The sequence below is a fragment of the Notechis scutatus genome, chromosome 2 (assembly GCF_049901735.1).
Source record: "Notechis scutatus isolate UNSWTSFEM ecotype Mainland chromosome 2, rNotScu1.2, whole genome shotgun sequence".
Classification (NCBI taxonomy): Eukaryota; Metazoa; Chordata; class Lepidosauria; order Squamata; family Elapidae; genus Notechis; species Notechis scutatus.
In genome coordinates this window covers 248,691,352-248,709,999 of record NC_142010.1, presented here as the reverse complement: position 1 = coordinate 248,709,999, position 18,648 = coordinate 248,691,352, and the positions used below count along the sequence as shown (strand labels likewise).

The 18,648-nt window shown below is 40.4% G+C and overlaps 1 protein-coding gene across 1 annotated transcript in view; it reads right to left on the bottom strand.

The window, feature by feature from the left end:
* The window catches only part of PRLR (prolactin receptor), a 157,426-nt gene that overhangs the window by 45,795 nt on the left and 92,983 nt on the right, over positions 1–18,648 (bottom strand). The window contains exon 3 of the mRNA XM_087958526.1: positions 14,533–14,617. The gene's annotated coding sequence lies outside the window, so the exon portion shown is untranslated. The remainder of the gene's footprint in view (positions 1–14,532; positions 14,618–18,648) is intronic.

The following is an 18,648-nucleotide window of genomic DNA, read 5'->3' as shown; positions in this document are numbered from 1 at the left end:
ACGCCTTGGCAACGTTGACAAGTAGCGACCCAGGCCTCGATTTTCTTGTCGATTCCCGCCACCAGGCATAGCTTCGTGCGAGTGCTTTCATCCGCACTATGCCCGGATGTCCGTCGTGTAATACCGCTAACACAGTTCGTTGCAGTTTGTTCGAATTATAACTCTATCTCCCACAAGATGCAGCCCTTTTGGGAAAATAGTTCAGTTTGGCGGGCTTTAAAGGGCGCCCATTCTGGTGATAGTTGTTCTGTTGGCCACCCACGCTCAACCCAGCGTAGGATGTGTTGCAGGACCGGATCTCGCTTTTGTTTCGAGGGCAATGTCCTCGCAGTCAATGGCGGCGCGTGCAGGGCCTCAATTTGTAGCGTTGAAATAGCGTTGAAATAGTTGGTGCTGGATCTTCAACCGATTCTGGGAGTGGTGCTCTACTCAATGCATCAGCGTGGAGAATTGTTTTTCCTGGGCGGTGTTGCAAGGTGTAGTTGTACGCCACCAAGAATTCAGACCAACGAGTCATTCTGGGGGACAATATATACGGGTTGGTTTATTTCCGCAATAATCCCCAATAGTGGTTTATGATCAGTAATTATGGTAAATGCACGCCCATACACATATTCATGGAATCTTTTAACTGCAGCCACAATAGCTAAAGCTTCTTTATCCAGCTGACTATAATTCCTTTCAGCTTTAGCTAGAGTTCGTGAGAAAAATGCGACGGGAGCTTCTGCTCCGTTTGGCAATACGTGGGCCAGGATTGCTCCAACGCCAAACGGCGAGGCGTCGCAAGTAATAGTCAATGGTAGAGTTTCGTTGTACTGCATAAGTACAGAATCAGAAGTTAGCAGTTTTTTAACTTGCTAGAAGGCGTTTTGTTCTCGTTGACCCCAAACCCACGTTGCTTTTTTATCTAAAAGTCTATGCAGTGGTTCAGCTACCGTTGCTTTATTTGGTAGAAATACGTTATAGAAATTGATAAGTCCAAGGAACGCCTGAAGGTCTGCCTTGTTCCTTGGAGTGGGGCCCTCTTAATGGCCTTCAATTTGTCCTCAGTGGGATGGATCCCTTGGCTGTCCAGGAGGTATCCCAGAAACTCTACCCTTTCCGTACATAAGTGGCATTTATTTCTTTTGACCTTGAGGCTGGCGTCTTGGAACCTTTGTAAGACCATTCGAGTCGCTTTTCTAGAATGTCTCTGTTAGGGGCGGCGATGAGTACATCGTCGAAATACAGTACGACCCCTCTTATGCCTTGCAACAGTCTCTCCATTAAGCTCTGAAAGATCCCGGGAGCGACGCCACCCGAACTGGAGTCGGTTGCATTTAAACGCACCCCTAAGGGTGACGATAGTTTGCGTAGGCCTAAAAGGCTAGGTCGGTCACGGTCGACAACAGTCAGTGGCAGTGCGACGGTGCGGTCCTTGAAAGAGACCTGAATTGGCGGGACCCGACGACGGGAATTGATTACCCTGGTAATCTTTGAGTATAACCCTTTGAGGGTTGAGGTCTTGGCGGCGAATTGTTGGAATAAGCTGCTGGAGTGTCTTCCAAGATACCATCGAGAGGGATGAACCTGAGTCTACCTCCATCACACAAGGTTTGTTTTCGATCGCGATCTTTACCCGGATTTTTCCGGCGCTAAGGATGTAGCGTGGCCTATGGTGATTGTTTGGTGGGTGTCTTCCGCCTGGTTTCTTTGCACCTGGGGTTAGTGGTGGACGGGTTGTTTCTGTAGGAGTGGTTTCCCCATTGGTGGTTCAGTTTGTCTCGGTGTGTACCGAGGAATCCTAAAGACTGGCATTCGCCTGTCGTGGTTTGGAGTTGGAGGCTTGTTTGCTTCTGCAAACCTTTGCGATGTGACCTCTTTTTCTGCAAACGCCGCAGAGTGCGCCGAGGAATTTACAGTTGGATCGTGGGTGACTCGCTCCACATCCTGCGCAAGGTCGATTTGAGCGTTGTGTGAACTGGTCTTGTTCAGTTCGGAGTCGGTTGACCTCTTCCTCGTCACTTTCTGATGGGGATTCTAGGTCTTCGTGGTGAGTCGATACCGGGTGTCTCTCTGGGCGAGGCGAAGTATCATCGGCGAGTTGGCGTAGCGGTGCGCTGGTACGGCGCATTCGTGCTGCCGACTTCTTAGTTGCTTCCGCTGCCGAGGCTTCTTTAAGGGCATCGGTAAGGCTGATGTCCCCCTTAGCCATGATTTTGCTCTGGATTGTGCAATCCTCTAAACCCAGAACTAGGCGGTCCCGGAGGGCTTCTTCTAAGTTGGAGAATTCGCAGAGGCCTCCAAGGTTTCAAGGTCTGCGACGTAGTTGGCAAGGCTTTCGCCCTTCCGCTGGCCTCTCTGGTAAAATTCATGCCTTCTGACTAATGTTGGCACGGTGGGCGCAGAGTGGCCCGTAGCAACGGCTCGAGGACATCCCAGTCCATTGCTTTTACTGCTGGCTTGGCAAGTGACTTCGCCATTTTAAACACAGTAGGTCCACAGTGGGTTAGAAAAACAGCTCTTTTTGCTGGCCGTTGCATCTTTCAAGTTGTTGGTCTCCAAAAACATTTGGAACCTATCCATGTATGACTCCCAGTCTTTGGTTTCTGGGTTGAATGGAGCGGGTGGTACGGCACCGCTGGCCATGATTGCCGTTGATAGTGCGTGTTCGACCACGTGCTCTGTTGGTTGCTCTGTAGATCAGTCAGCTCTTCGGTCTCCGCATCCCACCTTCGTCGCCAGTGTTAAGTTTGAAGAATAAGGAGACCAGACATCTGACCAGTGACTTCAACTCTTTAATAATAACAGGAATAGGAATAGAACAGAGCAAACTCTATGGGCAGCAGTAACCCTTTATAGGGTTGGCTGCTACCCTATTAACCAATAACCTTGTGATAAGTTCAAATAATAACCAATAAGGAGTGGCCTCATCCTGACCAATCCCTGTTCGTTGTTTGAGGACCAATCAGGTGTGCAGGCCTTCAAACCCTATTTTGCATTTTATGCTGGTTACTTTATTGATTCATAACACAAACAAACAAGGAAGTCGAGTTGCCTCTTGCGAAAAGCACCTTTGGGATAACCATGACCTGGATGACTGAGAACTCTATAGACATTGAACAAGAAAGATTGCAGAAGAGGATGAAAAGAATAAAGAGGCAAAGAAAATGATGGGGTGGGATTCAATTTTTTAACAACTGGTTCTGTGGGCATGGCTTAGGTGGTGGACATGGCTTGGTGGTCATGTTATTGGCTGGGTGTGGCCAACTCAATATCACTTACATCGAGGCACGCATCTCCTCACCTGGCCTCTCATGACTGTGGGGATGCTGCAACAGTTGTAAGTGTGAAAAATGGTCATAAGTCACCTTTTTCAGTGCCATTGTAACTTTGAATGGTCACTCCACACAAGCAAAGTACCAGCAAAGGAGGGAGGGAAAAATTCTAGAGAAGTTCCTGAGACAGGAAGTCTAGTCCTGCCAAGAATGTAATAAGGGTTAATGGAGAGGCAGTTTCTGTAAGCAACACCAGAATGTTTCCTTCCTGTCTTCATTACAGGATTAGGCCAGTAATTTCTTCTAACAACCAGTTCTCCGAACTGCTTAGAATGTTAACAAGCGGTTCTAAGCGAATAGGTGTGAACTGGTAGAATCCCACCTCTGGTCTTACATGCTAGTTAGAATAGCTAAGAACAAAATTAAATAAAGGAAGCTTTTTTTGTACAGCCATTCTCTTTCTTTAACATGTATGAAAATCTCTGTCTCCCTCCCTCTTTTCCCGGCATGAGTATTTTCCTATCAACTAGATAGATGTGGCTTTCACTCATTTTTAACTTCTTTTATTTTGATCAATGGCAAAGCAGTTCTAGGAGTTTTATCTCAAATATCTGCAAGGCACAAGATTGCCTATTCTAAGAACACTTAAAGGGAAAATGGACAGTGGTAAACTGGAAGAATCATAGAATTTAAATTTGCTTTTATATGGAGATTTGATGGCTTACTTGGCCATCTTTCCAATAATTTTCCAAATAATAACTGTTTTTGTTATAGTACAAAATGATCTTGACTCACTCCATTTACTGCCTAGAACTTTGGCTCTTTGAACTTAACTCTCAACAGCACAAATATACCTAATGAACTTTGGGTGAGAGAATGTTTATTGAAGTCTTACAAACTTTGCCATAGCAACCAGTGAGGCCAGAGTTGAAGGAACGTAGGAAAAAAAAACTTTAGTGGAAATTTCTTGAATTATGGGATCAAGTAATTTTCAATAACTCAAACAAAGGTCAGAATAAACTAACCAGTTTGCACTGGGGCCCTTTAATTGAGTGCTCTATCGCTAAATCTTTGGATTGAATTACCCTTCTCCAAAAGTAGCACATTGTTTGAGATGTTCATATGATGCTCAGTTACACTGAGTTTCCTATACGTTTTTTTGCTTTACTGCTTTACAAAACAAGAGTGTGCAGAAAAACCCAGGAGAAGAGAAGCTTTTCAATCCTTTTTGCTACACTAAATGAATAGTAGCTGCGTTTCTCCTCCTGGTGATAAAATGCAGCTACCATTCATTTGGTGTAGCAAAAAAGGATTGAAAAGAAAAAAAATATTTCTTTTCTTTTCATCTGAAGGCAGTAGATTGATTAGAGCAGCTTTGCACAGCTTGATCCCTTTTTAAATTATTGCGATGACAACCTCAGAGATCTAAGACAATAAGACCATCCGGCTATAAATGGTCTAACTCTAACATGATTGATTTTGGACCTCCTGAATAATTGAAACATGCTGGCTGGGAAATGCTACGAGTTGAGGTCCACATATGTTAAGGTCGCTCAGAGTAAGAAACACTGATTTAAATCAAAGGTCTAACAAAGGATTGTTGTTTTTTAAAATCCCATGGAATAGGGGTCTAGTTTTGATTCAGACCCAGTTACATGTTGGAACATGTAGCCGTCAAAGACAGTCCTGCTAAATAAGGACATTGAAGCCAGGCAGATGTAGCCAGGCAACTAATGTCCAGGGGTGGGTTTCAATTTTTATATAAGAATGACTTTTACCCAGGATAAAGGATCAACAATTTGTTCAAGCCTTGATTTAAAAAGTCTGTTTTCAGTGAGTTTTCTTATGTTGCACTTTATATCCCTTATTATTTAATTATTTAATAACTAATTTGACATTTCCCTGATCCTTTTGCTTTAAAGCGAGTGAAAATGCTTCTCTGAAATAACCACAATAATGGCCTTGGAATGAAATGACTACTTCTACTTTCTTGTTATGTAAAAGAGCCATTCAGCTTTCCTGCTTTCCCTTCTTTTCCCTTGTCATGTGGATTGCAAAATAAATAAATAAATAAAAAATAAAATAGGTTCCTTTATTTCTGTCTGGAACCCACATTATGTATCTGATATTAACACAGTTGAGAAAGTCCAGAAATATTTCACAAGAAGAGTTCTCCACTTCTCTACTCGTTGCAGAATACCTTATGCCACCAGACTCGAAATTCTAGACCTAGAAAAGCTAGAACTATGCCGCCTTCGGTCCGATCTAAGTATAGTATATAAAATCATACATTGCAATATCCTACTTCAGCTTCAACCATAACAATACAAGAGCAAACAATAGATACAAACTCAAGGTTAATCGCGCCAAACTTGATTGCAGGAAATACGACTTCAGCAACAGAGTGGTCAGTGTCTGGAATACTCTACCTGACTCTGTGGTTTCTTCCCCAAACCCCAAAAACTTTAACCTTAGACTGTCTACTATTGACCTCACCCCTTTCCTAAGAGGTCTGTAGGGGACGTGCATAAGCGCACCAACGTGCCTACTGTCCCTGTCCTATTGTTTCTTTTATTTTTCTTATATGTATCCATGTATTCATAACTATGTTTTTACTTATACCTATTATCTTGTAAGCAATTGACAAACCAAGTAAATAAAAATAAACAAATACATGTAAACTACTTGGCCCAACTTTTGATTAAATCATCTGTAATCTTGTTTAGGATAGGATACATGGAATCTGATTCTGTATCTCATATCTGTATGGCATTTTTTGAAGCAACACAAATTCTTGATTCAGCATAGAAACTTGAGGAATTTCCTGATCAAATTAGTGGCATTTTTCAGTGCAAGAAAGATTTAGTGAATATTTATTGAAACTAGAGTGCCAGTTTAAATGCCTTTTTCCATCACACCCAAATCATATGCACTCAGCTATTAGCTAAATTTTTCATTCCTTTTCAATTTTGTCCTGCTCGTTGCTGGAACATGAAGAACAAATAAACAAGATTTTGTCTTCAATTCTGCTGAAATACCTAAACCTGATGCCACTGCCATTTCAACTACAGCAGGGGTGTCAAACTCACATTGTCATGGCGGCGTCACGTGATGTATCAGGATTTCCCCCCCTTCGCTAAACGTGGGTGTGACCAGCGCGTGATGCATCTGGCCCACGAACAAGGAGTTTGACAACCCTGAACTACAGCTTCTTCATGTTTTCACAATGCCAAAGTTCATGACATCTTAATTCAGGCTAGACAAATAAAGAACTTTACCTTCCCTTCCTAAATACTTTGTCTCAATAAAAACAACTTCCTTATGACAGTTTTTATATTAAAAACATTTTAAAACTTGTGACTGCTTACTACACAGTAAAATACTTGACTTTCAAATGTCAGATTGGGTCTTTAGTTTTGAAAAACTACAGAAATTAAGACTGAGCTAATGCCTGACCTGTAATATTATACAATATACCAGGTCGACTAAAAATGTTTGAGGCTAAAGTACTAATTCACTTCTCTTACAGCAAGGGTCTTCAAACTTGGAAAGTTTAAGACTTGCGGACTTCAACTCCCAGAATTCCTGAGCTATCATGGCTTAAAACTCAAATGCAGATAACATGTACTTGCTATTGGCTTAAATTAATTTTCAATTTAAGCGATTTGGCTGTTTTGCCTTTTTTTCCCTCTTCCCTGACAATAATTAAAAACGTTCCCTTCCTGCAACCTGAAATTCATTAAATTCATTAACAAAATTCTTCCTGCAGCCATTCTTCTTCTCCATGGATTACACATCTTGAATGTACATTAATTAATATGTCTTTGATATCGAGTGTTTATTTTTTAAGGAAACCATCAGAGACTGCTTGCTGATGAGAAATCACAGGAAAAATTACACCTGAATCAATTTCAATTTGAAGATAGTCCTCTTGGGCTGAAATTCTGAACAGCTATGTATGAGCCAGCTTTCCTGCAAAAAATATAACAGGGGCTCCCAAACCCTTTAAATCTGTGTTGTACATGTACAATTTTATAGTGACATGGGTGCAAACTTGCTACATTATATAGGTTTAGGGGGGAAATACTATGTTAGGTTACATTTGGAAGATTTTAATATGCAGTGAATATAAAACCAAGGCTGCCAACCTGCCTTCATTCCTGAGCTACCAATGATTCACTGCCTTCATTCCTGAGCTACCAATATCTTCATATTGCAGAATTTCTCCCCCGTCCTGTTGAAGGTTGTTTCAAATGAACAACCTTCTTTCTCCTCCTCCTCGTCTCAACTTGAAAAGACCAAGGAAAAAGATGAGGCAGAGTTATGAGCCAATCCTGCCTGTGAATTCCCGATTAATAGAAAAAAAACAATTGCTGTTTTCTTCCCTCAGAATATTTTACATGTGAATTAAATTGATTTTAAACACTGTCTTAATTAAGTATGACAATCATAGCCATGCAATGCAAGAATAAATATTTGTGGGGGAAATGGCTGTTTTGAATATCTTTATATAATTAATAAATATCTAAGTTCATTCAACATATTGGATGATGGTGATCCTGAATCAATCCAATGCAGTACAAAGGCCTTTTTACTGAAGAATGGACCATAATCTACCACATTTATAGCAATAGCAATACACTTAGACTTATATACTGCTTCATAGTGCTTTACAGCTATCTCTAAGCAGTTTACAGAGTCAGCATATTGCCCCCAACAATCTGGGTTCCACCCCAGAAGAACGGAAGGCTGAGTCAACCTTGAGCCTGGTGGGATTTGAACTGGCAAATTGCAGTTAGCCGACAGTCAGCAGAAGTAGCCTGCAGTACTGCAGTTTAACCACTGCACCACCGAGGCTGTGTTATCCATTGTGGCTTGATCTAGAAATATGCATTTTTTACTTTCTGGTCTAGGTTGAAAGAGAGGCACAAAGAATCAGTTAAGCTGATTTATTGCTCATGCCTACGCATAAGAATCTACTCAACTAATGGTCAAATTGGTGTTATGTAAGAGTTAAGAGAGTTCAAGAGAGGTTGGATTTAGACTGCTTGTGGGAATGTAATGACTCTAAGTTGATTCCTGTCTTCGCTCTGCTCCCAGGCTCTGCCTGTCATTCTTCTTCACTACTGGTTCAAACTCACTCAACGGGTTTTCATGCCTTGGGCAAATTTTCTCACTTTTAGTTCAGCATCTTAACCACTATGGTGCATTATGCAGGCTCTATTACAATAATTTACAAAGGTGATTTTTTTTTTAGCTAATCATTAATTTTATACTAGTAGAATGGTTCAGGTTTCATTTCTCTTCATTCATCAGCACCCGAAATAAACAGGTTTGTTTTTAAATACATAGAGAATGAGAGATACATCCTTAATCATTTTTTTCCCTTCCCTTTCCTGGGATGAAAGAAAAGACAAGAAAAGTAGTTGCTAAGGTACGTACAAAGCAAACATTTAATTCACCCCTCAGTCACATGGGATTGGACTGGAGCCATGGAGGAGATGGCTTAATTGGATTGGAGCCATGGAGGAGAAGTGAAATAATTAGGACAACGAATGACCCTAAGGCCAGTCACATGGAAGGGAAGCAGCGTGGTGGGGGTGGAAGTTGTTATGCAACTGAAAAAATACCGAATCAATCTCTCAAATACTGTGTGGGCATTATGAGGGCACAGAATTGTGAATCTTCTGTCCTATATAGACCTACCCCTTCTGATTTTCACAGCCAAAATGTGCACTGAATTTTCATGCTTCTTTATTGATGGTGATCAAAAGCAAACTAGGATCTTGCGCAGCTGCTTTGGATATTTTTAAAAACCCAGAGGGCTTTTGGAAGAAACCTGCTAAATTACCAAGGTGTTCTTGACCCTATAGGTTTCTGTTCATTATTTGATTCTGATTTTCTGGTTCAGCTCCTGGCTTCCAGCGATTTTTAAATATATATTATTATTTAGTCAATTCGCATGGCTGCCTGACTCAAGCATATGACTGTGCAGCTAACCAGAGAATGAAAAAAAGATCTCTGACAGCTGCTTGAAATTCCCATGTGAGACTCTCTTCCTGTGGCTCTTTCTGGGTGTCTTAAGAAGCCACATCAGTGTTGTCAGATCTCACTGCTGTTATTGTTGTTGTAGTTTTTTAAGGAAAATAAACAATAGGAAAGTATTCATGCAGTGCCTTGAAGAAATGCATTTTGTGTTTGGTGCTTATTCCCTCTGGGAGTTATGGCGTAGGAACAGGGGTGGGATTCAATTTTTTTAACAACTGGTTCTGTGGGCGTGGCTTAGGTGGTGGGCATGGCTTGGTGGACATGTGACTGACTGGGTGTGGCCAACTCAACATCACTCACATTGAGGCACGCATCTCCTTGCCTGGCTTCTCATGACTGTGGGGATGCTGCATCAGTTGTAAGTGTGAAAAACAGTCATGTCACTTCTTTCAGTACCATTGTAACTTTGAATGGTCACTCCACACAAGCAAAGTACCAGCAAAGGAGGGGGAAAAAAAACTCTAGAGAAGTTCCAGAGACAGGAAGTCTAGTCCTGCCAAGAATGTAATAAGGGTTAATGGAGAGGCAGTTTCTGTAAGCAACACCAGAATGTTTCCTTCTTGCCTAAGCGAGACATTTGTCAAGTGAGTTCTGTCCTGTTTTACAACTTTTCTTGTCCCGGCTGTTAACTGAATCACTGCAGCTGTTCAGTTAATAACCCGATAGTTAAGTGAATCTGTCTTCCTCATTGATTTTGCTTGTGAGAAGGTTGCAAAAGATCTTCACATGATCCGGGAACATTTATGCAACCATCATAAATATGAACCTGTTGCCAAGCATCCAAATTTCGGTCACATGACCATGAGGATACTCCAGGGGGTCATAAGTGTGAGAAATGGTAAGTCCTTTTTTTTCAGTGACATTGTAACTTTGAACAGTCACTAGATGAACTGTTGTGAGTCATGGACTGCCTATACTTCTCAGGGGAGGCTGTTCAGACTGCTGTCAATCAAGTTAATGTCCCAAAGGTGCTTTTTTCAAGAGGCAACTGGACTTTCTGGTTTTTCTTTGAAGACGTTGTGCTTCTCATCCAAGAAGCTTCTTCAGCTCTTACTGGGAGTATAAATCCTTCCATTCCCCACCATCCAATTAGAACTGAAGAAGCTCCTTGGATGAGAAGCGAAACGTCTTCAAAGAAAAACCAGACAGTCCGGTTGCCTCTTGAAAAAGCAGCTTTGGACAACCAGGACCTGGATGACTGAGAATCTCCATAGACAATTATGTTAATGCTTCTACCATATTTTTACTGCCTTTTCAATAAGATATTATTGCCCAATGTGCCATAATTAGCTATTTATTGTAAAAAGATTGAATTATTACTGTAAGAATTATTGTCATATAACTTTCAAAGTTATATTCATTTTCACTTTGGGTATTTCCAACTGCTACTGGCAGCTGTCTTGGAGAACTCAGTTGAAAGAGGTCAAATGAACATATTATACAGACATCAGGTGTTATAGGTACCCAGATACCTTCTTGGTCTATGATTAACTAATTTGTTTCCTTATTCAAGCCCTAAAACCAAGAAAAGTCTTATTAATCTGGGAACAGAGAGTCTCTTTAGCTCTCGTCCTAAATGCTCTACTGAGAAGTAGGAGGAGAAAGGCTATCCAGTTCAGAACATGGGAAGGGCCACTGTACTCAGTGACCTTCATTTACATAACTGGAAGGCAATATATTAACAGACCATCACCAAGCAAAGATTCCCCCCAAAACTAAACATGAAAATTGTCCCTAGTTATCATGACAGCTGGAATGGAGCCTAGAGATTATCTAATCCAACTTTACTTAATGAGGTTCCGCGTACAATACAGTTTGTACAGAAGTTAATTCTTGAACAGCAAACAATACTGAGTTTGTTCTAACTTGAACTTTCTAATGGACTACAAGAAGGATTCAAGCTGTTCATGCTAAAATGTTTCCAGAAGTTCAACATAACGTTGAAAGAGGTTTATGCAGATAATTATTTCAAATTTCAATTGGAGTTTTCTTTTCATTTCATTCCCATTTTGGTAAGCAATTTATTCTTGCTACCAACCCTATAGGTTGGGGAGCCTACCTTGGTGACCTATGAATTTTTTTTTCAGGTAGTTCTAATTGTCATATGAGATTTTTAAAAAGCTCAGAAAGATGTAGTAAAACCCCATGTATTAGAAGAGAACAAATTAAAACACCACTGTTTGTGGTGGAACAGAGAACAGGCAACCAACTTAAACACTTTTATCTACCATCTGGCCCTCCATTTCTTTTTTTGTTTCGTATATGTTTTATTTGTAATTTTCCTTTAATAACCAACATTTTTGTGGACAGTGTAATGACTGGGTTAATATATTTTTCACACAATGCTAATAGTAATAATACAATTACATATACAGACTTCTAACCTTGATATGCTCATTATGATTATATTTTTTTATGTATCAATATATATTATACTATTTTCCCAATTTGTACTTTGTACTTTGTCTTTATTTTCCTATTTGTTGGGTTTTTTCTATATTCACCTCCATTTCTGAGCAGTGCATTGGCAGATTCAGGAATTCCCTACATATTAGAAAGCAGTTCATTTTACTGCTATTACAGCCACCGTGGTAGCGTGGAATAACGTAAGATAGTCCTCGTCTTATAACTGTTCATTTAATGACCATTTGAAGTTTCAACAGATTGAAAAGAAGTAACTTATGGCCATTTTTCACACTTATGACCATTGGAGCATCCCCATGGTCACATGATCAAAATCCAGACTCTTGGCAACTGACTCATATTTATGACAGTTGCAATTATCACCTTTTCTGACAAGCAAAGTCAACCGGGAAGCCAGATTCACTTAACATTCATGTTAATAACTTAACTACTGCAGTGATTCACTTAACAACGGTGGCACGAAAGGTCGTAAAATGGGCCAAAATTCATATAACAACTGTTTTGCTTAGCGTCAGAAATTTTGGGTTCAATTGTGGTTGTAAGTCAAGTATTACCTCTATATATCAGTTGTGGATCGATGGTGGCTAGCTTAGGGAAAAATCTGCTCTACACAAGAACAACCATACTGTTATGTATGGTCGGTGGGTCCCATAGAAAGACGAGGCTCGAGTAGTGAACAACAGCTCTTTATTTAGCCAATAGATTCTGAGACAACAGCCCTAGCCGCGGCAGCTCTTTTTATAGAGCTGGCCGCGGCTAGGCAGCCAATGACAGGTTTTTGAGCTTGCCGCGCTTGGTTTTGCCCAATCGTGGCAAACCCCATACGAGCCAATCAAGAGTGTTTTACAACGTCCAATCACGGCCCGGCTCTTCCGGACCAATAGGAATGCAGGTCTACAAGCCTGCTAATACGGAACACATACTATAGTATTTCCTGTATGTCACTGGCCGAAATGCCCTCTCTCTAGGATAGGCACAGCTGCAGCTCCTGGCTGCTCCTTCCCTCAAAGTTGGGACCTTCTCTTTAAGCATATCCTGCTAGCCTCCCACTTCCAAAACAGGGTTTCTTTGCCTGGTCAGTTTGCAGATGTTTCTGTGTGTGCCTTTGAGCTGTTGCTGATTCCTGGACATTGCCTGGACCACTCCCTGAAATTTTCTTGGCGAGATTAAAGAGGGATTATCTTAATTAAAATACTAGCTTTGAAGTCAAGCTCTAAATTGTATTGTAGCTGTGTAACTCGATCTACTTATTGTGAATAAGTTTTAGGCATTATCAACTCAGCTTGCCACACAGTCATAAGTTAGAAACCATGAATGTATATACCTAATTGTGATATAGTTGCAGGGCCAGATTATCTATTTCTCTATTATCTCTAGCTATGTGCCAATTAACAGTGCTTCTAATGAAGAAACAGAGTACTTCTCTTTAGTCAAGTACTGGATGCAGAAATCACAGCAACCCAAATGACTCAGTAGTTGAGTTCAGTGCCCAAATGGCTACAATGACTGTAAAGATATAGAACAGAATGGGCAGATATAACCTATGCAAAAATGCAAATAGAGATTACAGTACTTTTATTAAATCCGATCTAGTATTAGCAAATTTTTAGTAATAAAACTCAGCATATGCAAACCTAGGTCAGTATATGCAAAAAACTAAGTATATACTAAAAAATAAATAAATTAAATGTATTATACCTAGCAAAAATCCATTCAGGGCCAAAAATGTGGCTGGTTTAATTAAAAATAAAATTAGACGATATCAGGAATTATATGTCAATTAAAAATGGAAGAATTAAAACATGGAAAAATTTGATCAAAAATCTATATTTCAAGGAAATTCAGTCCAGCTCCCGCAACTCTGGATGCTGGTATTATTAACTATAATTCACAAGTTAAAAAAAAGCTAATATACAGTTTAGACAAAGACTCATCACGACTAGATTAAACTTAAAAAGTCATTAGATGCTTAAAGGCACCAGGCCCAGATGAGCTGAAATCAGCAATATGTAGGACTCCTCTTCTATCTTTAGTTCCAAGACCCTTAGTTTTTATTTAGGAAAATGTAGAAACTTCATCAAAAGGGTGAGAAATGACAGTTATCATTAAAAAAACCCTTCTTGTAGCAGTCATGGAGATATTTTTTGCTCAATATCTTATATAAAAATTATGGAAAGAATATTTGTCAGTTAACTTCTGTCTGAAAAGGGTACAGAAAAGCAAGCTGGATTTAAAAATGGGCCTAGATGCACTGATCAAATCTTTGCAATGCTATCCACTAGAATTGGATTTTTGAACATACCATTTGTTGGTTTCAAAGGAGTACTTGATAGTGTGGACAATGATAGTATTTGGCAATGCATCTGGCAGACCCAAGGTACCACATAAAATACACCAAATCACCCAAGCCCTTTGTCACATGACAAGCTGTCAAAGTAGACAATATGGAGATTGGAGTCAAGATTTCTCTATCTCATCTGGTGTCTGTCAAGGTGGCATTATCTTATCACTTTTAATCAATATAGCTCTGGATTGTATTTTGAGAAAATCATTGAATGGAAAGGTTACCGGCAATGTTACTCAACAATTTGGTTTAGTTAATTATGGATTTAACGTTTATTGATGATGCAGCCATCCTAGTCATCAGTCATGAACATCTACAAGAAATGATTAGTCATATCACAATTAAAGCTGACAAAATTGGCTTCTGGGTAATTCCTATTAAAACCAAGTATCATCTGACTCCACCTGACTTTCCAATGATGCAACAAAAATAACTGGACAAGTGATTATTTTTACATACCTTAGAACTGAAGTAAGAAGAACTAGTGTAGGACACAAGAAGTGACATCTTGCTTGAAGTGAGCATCCAATGTCCTTTTCTCGTTCTGAAAACAAAAAGATATGACATAGTATTATTGCAATCTGAGTAAACTATGCAACAGAATCAACTAGTTTTTCTTTATGGCTATGAGACTAGGCCAAGGAGACTGAAGACCATAAAACACTATATGTTTTTGATCATTGATATCAAAATAGAAATAATCTGAAAATGAAGATGTCTGAAGAAAATGCAACATATTAGCAATCTCAGACTTAATAAAAATCAGATGATGGAAATATTTTGACCAAGTGTTGGGAATATTGACAACTGACTATCCAAGCTGACATTCACCAGTTTCCATAAATCCAAATAGAAACAATCCTGTGGTGGGGTTTAGTATAATGAAAATACTCATTCTGTCATGGCCCAGGGCTCAGACTCAGATTCTAAAGAAACTGCTCCAGCTGAACCAATGGAGTATCAGCCTTATGAGATACCAGACCAGGAATCACCTGGGCTGAACAAACATAGGGACCACCAGAACAAGTAGTGTAGTCAGATGATGACATAAGGCCTCTAAGACCTCGGACTCAGTGTGTAGTGTGGAGAGCAGGGCAAAGATGCTCAGTGAGGCTCCTTGCCAAGGAAGGGAGTAACTCTCTTAATTAAAGACATGTTTCTCTGTTGGAAGCAGGTGTCTGATTCCCCTGTTCCAGTGCATTACTCCTTGTGAAACACTGGCTTTGGACTGGCTGGTAAACCTGACTTGGCTCTCTGAACTTTGGACTGGATTTTGACTACTTTTCTGCATGTTCCTATTGAAAGCAAAATTACCCAGGCAAATGTTCTTCCCAAGAGACTTGGTTGATGTACATTTTCCCTCTTGTCTATTATTATCGGCTCTGCCTTGAAAAATTGTAATTCTTACTTAGCAGCTGAATGTGTGTGAGTTTGAAATCTGAAATAGGCACATTTAAAAGAAGCAGAAGATATTGTATTGAAGCCCCTAAACTTTAGTAGGAAAGAATAGAGTAGAAACTGGTATGTCCATTTAGCTACAATTATTTATGAACACCTACAGTAAAAACAAATTATAAAATAAATTAACGAAATTCTTATACGATGAGATTCTGTACCCAAATGTTGGGTATAATGCCAATAAACAAAATAAGCTTACATGGGTTATCTGGTTTACAGAGTAATTTTTGCTACAATCAATAAATGCAAATTTATTTTCTATAGATCTATAGATTCTACAGATGATAAAAGAGGTCACCAGGGTAACAATATCCATATCAATCTTTGGTCTCTGAGTATATATAATGCTTTGCAAGCATTTTCAAAATATTTATCAGAAATCTATTCCATAATCATAGCTAGTGCTCATGCATAGCTAGTGCTCCAGAATATTATCAAAGAGAGCAAAATAGGGACAGTTTAAGCTATGAATCAAGAAATCTAGTACCAGAAGTATCTTTAAAGGAATATAAATTATTCCAGCTAGCAGGGTCTAGGAGAAAGGCCTTCTCTGCCATTGCACCTGCCCTCTGGAACATCTTGCCTCCGATATGAGATTAGCCCCAACCCTCCTGACCTTTCATAAGAGCCTAAAGACCTGGTTCTGCCAGTTAGCTTAGGGCCCAAATGGGAGAGCATCACAGTGGAGGTGGTTGATAGATTAACAACAGATCCTCCCTCCCCTCCACCCTGCCCCTCCTCCCCATCTGTAATTGGATCATAGCATTTGTGGGTATTAATTAAATTACAATGGAGCCTCAGGTTGTGACCATAATCCGTTCCAGGATTTCAGCTGCAACCCGATTTGGTTGCGACCAGAAGCACAACTGTCTGCGCATGCACGGACAAAAACACAAAAAAAATGGCGTCGAAAGGGAATCTTTCCGCACCGATTTTGTTCGCATCCGATTTTTGAATCGTGACCCAATTCCAAAATTGGGTGGATTTTTTGTTTGCCACCCGAGGTTCCACTGTATGTTTTTAATACATATGTGTATATGTATGAGTATATGTATATACTGCAGAGGCAGTCCTCCAGAAATTGGAATATGAGGCAATGAAAATTTACGAGCCCAGGTTTTGGGCACACTATGTTGATGACACGTTTGTCATTATTAAACAGTGAGATAAGATCAGATTTATGAGCATCCTCAATTCCATATATCCAGACATCCAATTTACGATGGTGGAAGAGACCAATGACATGCTGGCCTTCCTGGAGGTGCTAGTCAGCCATAACCCAGATAGGAGCCTTCACACAGGTGTGTACTGAAAAACCACAAGCACGGACCGTATCCTACACAATGAGAGCAATCACCTCATTGCACATAAAGGCAGTTGTATTCGGGCACTGTTTAATACAGTAGACACTCACAGTACACAGTATACTGACAGCCAAAGCCAAGGAACAGGCATATCTTTATCAGGTCTGCAAGCTCAATGGTTATTCCATGGACTTCATCCGAAGGTGTAGTACACCCAGGGCCCGACAACCCATTGAAGTTGCCAGTGGAACAGCTACATGGAGGGTGCTCCTGTATATATGGGTATTATCTGAACCTGCTGCACACATTCTTTTGGAGCATGGAGCCAAAGTGGCGCACAAACCAGACCAAACTCTAGGAATGAGAGTGATGTACCCAAAGGAAACACTACCCAAGGAAGAGACATCTTCGGTGGTTTACTGCATCATTTATTTATTTTTATTTTATTTATTTATTTGATTTGCCAATTGTTTACAAGATAATAAGTATAAGTGTATACATAGTTGTGAATACATGAAATGGGTACATATAAGAAAAATAAAAGAATAAGAGAAACAATAGGGCAGGGACGGTAGGCACGATGGTGCACTTATGCACGCCCCCTACAGACCTCTTAGGAAAGGGGTGAGGTCAATAGTAGACAGTCTAAGGTTAAAGTTTTGGGGTTTGGGGAAGAGACTATAGAGTCGGGTAGAGTATTCCAGACATTGACCACTCTATTGCTGAAGTCGTATTTCCTGCAATCAAGTTTGGTGCGATTTACTTTGAGTTTGTATCTATTGTGTGCTCTTGTGTTGTTATGGTTGAAGCTGAAGTATTCATTGACAGGTAGGACATTGCAATGTATGATTTTATATACCATGCTTAAGTCAGACCGAAGACGCGTAATTCAAGGTTTTCTAGTTTTAGAATTTCAAGTCTGGTGGCATAAGGTATTCTACAACGAGTAGAAGAGTGGAGAACTCTTCTTGTGAAATATTTCTGGACTTTCTCAATTGTGCTAATATCAGATACGTAATGAGGGTTCCAGACTGATGAACTGTATTCGAGTATTGGTCTAGCAAATGTTTTGTATGCTCTGGTTAGTAGTGTGATATTACCAGAGAAAAAACTACGTAGGATTAGGTTAACAACTCTTAATGCCTTTTTGGCTATGTAGTTGCAGTGGGCTCTAGCACTTAGATCATTAGAGGTGAGTATTCCAAGGTCCTTTACAGCAGGGGTCCCCAACCGCCAGTCCGCGGACCGGTACCGGGCCGCGGAACAAGCCTTACCGGGCGTTGGTTGCTGGGCGCCGCCATCTTTTTTGGTAAAAGCGCTTCTGGTGAGCTTTTCCGGTAGAAAGCTCACCGAAGCGCTGTTTCATAAAAAGATGGCGGCGCTTAAAGCTGGGTGAGCTTTTCCGGTAGAAAGCCATTTCTACCCGAAAAGCTCACCAGAAGCGTGGCGCCGCCATCTTTATGATGAAACAGCGCTCCGTGACGCCACCGGAAGCGCCTTTCGTCATAAAAGATGGCGGCGCCCAGTTGACGCTGGCACCGGTCGCGGCGCCCAGCTGATGTCGGAACCGGGCCGCGGCGTTGAAAAGGTTGGGGATCCCTGCTTTACAGAGCTTGGGTCATCAACAAGATCTTGACTATTCAGCTTGTATTTTATTTTCTGATTTTTTTGCCAACATGTAAGACAGAGCATTTATTTGTTGAGATTTGAAGTTGCCATTTGTTTGACCATTCAGATACATAGTCAAGATCTTTTATAGGGTAGCAGTATTGTCTGTGGTATTGAACAGCTTTACATCATCAGCGAAGAGAAC